This window comes from Schistocerca americana, chromosome X (assembly GCF_021461395.2).
Source record: "Schistocerca americana isolate TAMUIC-IGC-003095 chromosome X, iqSchAmer2.1, whole genome shotgun sequence".
Lineage (NCBI taxonomy): Eukaryota > Metazoa > Arthropoda > Insecta > Orthoptera > Acrididae > Schistocerca > Schistocerca americana.
The window spans coordinates 359,494,173-359,499,198 of record NC_060130.1 but is presented as its reverse complement, the minus strand read 5'-3'; positions in this window follow the sequence as shown (position 1 = coordinate 359,499,198).

Here is a 5,026-nt window from a genome sequence, read left to right as displayed (position 1 = left end):
AAAATTATCATCACTGCTGTCTCTAAGCTGGTCGTAGATTGTGTTCCAAAAATGAACAGCATAGTGACAGGAGTGATGACACGTTAGCAAGACCTGACCATCATTTTGCGGACAATGGTTACGCACGTAGAGGGCAAGATGTTACTGCTTTTTTGACTGATGGGGCTGCTAAGTGCTATGCCACCTACTGCACTTCCCTCACTTAAGCCCTCGTAGCTTCAACTCGATTTATGAACTGAAGGAAACACTTCACGATATTCGCTTCAGAACTGCTACACTTTCGTCGGGCAATAAACCGCGCCTCTCCAACTGTCAACACAGCTGGCACTGCTAAGAGTATCTTACGACATCCATATCGCTGGCAGCGGGTTATACACGATGCTGGTGACCACTCTGCAGGCAAATAAAACTTTGAAACACGTATCTATTTTTTACGAGTTGTAAATAAATAGTTGCCACTATTAAAGTTCCAACCCTCATAGTTATTCTCGGCACGCTCTTGACAATGTGGATCTCGGAATATTGAATTCCCTAACGATTGCCGAAATGCAGTGTCCCATGCGTCTCGCTCCGACTACGATTTCACTTTCAAAGTTTGTTACGTCTCTTCGTATGGCCATAATCATGTCGTATATCTTCTCACATGAATCAAGTAACTACGAACGAGTGTTTCGTCAGTACTCTGCCATTTTATATCTTGTGTACTCTATACTGCCGACATTTGTATATGTGCATATCGCTGTATCATGACCTCTGTCACCTCAGATTATGATGTAGTACGTTTCGATGCATAATTTCTCCAAAAAAAAAAAAAAGAGTTACAAGAATTTGGACTGAGAAAATGTATGAACCTTCTAGACGTCTGTACTTGTATGCGATACAGCCTATACCTAGAATACATCAATGCATTACGTAATACAAACAGAAAATACTGTAAGAGTAGTGAAACTGTTTCGCCAGTGTAACGATAAAGTCGATGCTGTGAACCGCCTCACGATCAATGCGGAACAATACACAAGGATCCAGCAATACTGCATAGGACTGCACTCAGCAGCGGCCTCCTCTATTTCATGCACCTGACACAAATAGGATAATAAAGTAAAACTGACATTTAGTAAATTACTTACTTACCCACAATTGTTGTCTTACAGCTAGTGGACGATCATGTGGTGTAGTGGTCCACAGGAGACATACTTGAGCGTCGTTGTTATGTGACCTGCAAGGCGTCATAAGGGACAGTATACACTTTTCATAATGCGATGTGTACTGCCACTTATGACACCTGCAAATCACCATTATTCGTGTAAAACACAAGCGTGGTGGCGCAGACGTAGAACACTGGAGTCGCAACGGGAAGAACAGCTGATTAAATCAGCATCTGGCCATCAAAGTTTAGGTACTCTGCGGATTCCCTAAATTCTTCAAGGCAAATACTAGCAGCACGTAGCTTGTTGTGCCCACATAACTCCCCAATACGAGGCTGCACTCCTCTCCAGAACCATGTTACCGACAGCACGTTGAAACTATACTGCCTTCTTCTTTCCTTCAGTAATGGAACTGTTTTATTATCTATTGCACATCTCAGATTAAATCTTCACGTCAGAAATCTTCATGATCGTGTGGCTGAATTGTATACAGAAGAGAGGCTGGGGTTGTTTATGGATTGCAAGACGTTAAAAACATTTAAACTTTCGTAATACACCAAGCCAAGCACTACTTATTTATGCAGATCATCAACCACAGTGGAACGAAGTCATGTCGGACTTCTGTTCTGCTTCTCTGATATAGCTTCCAGATATTAATAATTATGTAGTAAGGAACCAAATATCGGCTACCACCCTCAGCTACCTATATAATTAAATCACTGTGATGTTCTAATGCACTGGAATAAGCTGTAATTCGTGTTGGAGGTGTTATGAGTATTGTCTGTAGCGGACCATTATTAGCAGAAAGTGCTCAGCTTATCTCCTGCCCCATTTGAAGTTGCGTGGCTGGATCTGGGCTGTTGTGGCACTAAAGTGATCATCAGGGGACTAGGTGAGTAAAGGACGTCTCACATAGTTACAGTATTGCCCGTTAGTGATAACTTCAAATAACAGTGAACATTTCGAAAAAATGCAAAAATCTCTATTTTACTGCAGAATACGATGGAGTACATTTAAAAAGAAAGCTCCTAGTAGCCATCAAGAAAAAATAACAGCTTATGTTAAGAGGTGTATTCAAGTAAAGCAATTTCTTACTTAATTGAAAATGTCAGAAGTTTTATAGGGAAGGAAAATGAGTAACTGTTCTCCAGGTTTGTACGTGCACTAAACATATATCTTATGGAGAAAACACAAAAGTATTCCGGTACAAAAATAACGTACTCTAATATGTACGAAATTCACTCGTATGTAGAGATAAATGTCGGAGTGCAGCAACGTCTGATAGTCAACGGAGGTAAGTATGATATTCCTTGCTGTGGCCGCCAGTATCTTATCTTGCTATAAGCTCGCTTTTATGCTGCCTGACATACATGAAGTAGTACTTTTTTTTTTTTTTTTTTTTTTTTTGTACAACATTGGAGTAAGGTACAAGCAACGAATGGTACAGTATGTACTATTCCCGTGGGAGAGTCCGCCAATTGTACTGAATTGCTTGATTGATCGACTCCTTCGGGCGTTAGGCGCCAAAACGCCTAACTACTCTTATTAATTATTTATATCATTTTCATCGTATTTAACCCAGTTTTCAGTATGACAATCTCTCATGGTCACGCTACGAATCTACTGTATTTGTTTATTAAATTTCACTAGTTTTGAGAAACATAAGAGTAAGTGCTTCGGAAACCTTCGTGTCGCTTTGGCGCGACTGGGAGACGAAGTACTACGGCTGTGCTAGTCATTGTGTTTCGGATATTCTTCGTAGCCGGACGTCTATCTCTGTTTTGGATGGACATGTCATACTCTACATCGCAAGTTGTCAGAAAAGTTACCGTACTATTAAAAAAGCTAAGACCAGTTTTGAAGAAGTTGTTGTTGTTGTTGTTGTGGTCTTCAGTCCTAAGACTGGTTTGATGCAGCTCTCCATGCTACTTTATCCTGTGCAAGCTTTTTCATCTCCCAGTACTTACTGCAACCTACATCCTTCTGAATCTGCTTAGTGTATTCATCTCTTGGTCTCCCTCTACGATTTTTACCCTCCACGCTGCCCTCCAATACTAAATTGGTGATCGCTTGATGCCTCAGAACATGTCCTACCAACCGATCCCTTCTTCTGGTCAAGTTGTGCCACAAACTTCTCTTATCCCCAATCCTATTCAATACTTCCTCATTAGTTATGTGATCTACCCATCTAATCTTCAGCATTCTTCTCTAGCACCACATTTCGAAAGCTTCTATTCTCTTCTTGTCCAAACTATTTATCGTCCATGTTTCACTTCCATACATGGCTACACTCCATACGAATACTTTCAGAAATGACTTCCTGACACTTAAATCAATACTGGATGTTAACAAATTTCTCTTCTTCAGAAACGCTTTCCTTGCCATTGCCAGCCTACATTTTATATCCTCTCTACTTCGACCATCATCAGTTATTTTGCTCCCCAAATAGCAAAACTCCTTTACTACTTTAAGTGCCCCATTTCCTAATCTAATTCCCTCAGCATCACCCGACTTAATTAGACTACATTCCATTATCCTTGTTTTGCTTTTGTTGATGTTCATCTTATATCCTCCTTTCAAGACACTGTCCATTCCATTCAACTGCTCTTCCAAGTCCTTTGCTGTCTCTGACAGAATTACAATGTCATCGGCGAACCTCAAAGTTTTTATTTCTTCTCCATGAATTTTAATACGTACTCCGAATTTTTCTTTCGTTTCCTTTACTGCTTGCTCAATATACAGGTTGAACAACATCGGGGAGAGGCTATAACCCTGTCTTACTCCCTTCCCAACCACTGCTTCCCTTTCATGTCCCTCGACTCTTATAACTGCCATCTGGTTTCTGTACAAATTGTAAATAGCCTTTCGCTCCCTGTATTTTACCCCTGCCACCTTTAGAATTTGAAAGAGAGTATTCCAGTCAACATTGTCAAAAGCTTTCTCTAAGTCTACAAATACTAGAAACGTAGGTTTGCCTTTCCTTAATCTTTCTTCTAAGATAAGTCGTAAGGTCAGTATTGCCTCACGTGTTCCAGTGTTTCTACGGAATCCCAACTGATCTTCCCCGAGGTTGGCTTCTACTAGTTTTTCCAGTCGTCTGTAAAGAATTCGTGTTAGTATTTTGCAGCTGTGACTTACTAAACTGATAGTTCGGTAATTTTCACTTCTGTCAACACCTGCTTTCTTTGGGATTGGAATTATTATATTCTTCTTGAAGTCTGAGGGTATTTCACCTGTTTCATACATCTTGCTCACCAGATGGTAGAGTTTGAAGAAGACAGTGTAAAAATCTATATTTCAATTTGTAAACAAATAGAATACATTAATGAGAGATGTCGCCTACTATCATTGTCAGTGCTATAGATCTTGTCCTCTGTAGATATGTAGATACAGAGACTATCCTGGGCAAGTAGCATCCCACAAAAAAGAAGCACAAACACAAGTTCAAGTTCGAGATGACGGCATAGCAGCCTTCGCCGTAGAAGATCCCACAACCGACGTGCTATCTTCCACACTGGGGACACAGCTCCTACCCAAGAATGCTGAAGATTATAAGGGTTAATCTGATACTCAACGAAAATGTATTGCATCAATATCTGGTGAAAAGAAATATATGTTATAACGAAACTAAAAGAAGGGATCAATTGACAGGACCATTATTGAAGTATCCAATTATTGTCTGTTTCGTAATTGTTGTAAGTGGGAAGGTCTTTTTTTTTTTAAACTATTCCCTGTATGATTTGATAAGCAATCACGCACAAGTATTTTAGCGCCCGCATCTCGTGGTCGTGCGGTAGCGTTCTCGCTTCCCACGCCCGGGTTCCCGGGTTCGATTCCCGGCGGGTCAGGGATTTTCTCTGCCTCGTGATGGCTGGGTGTTG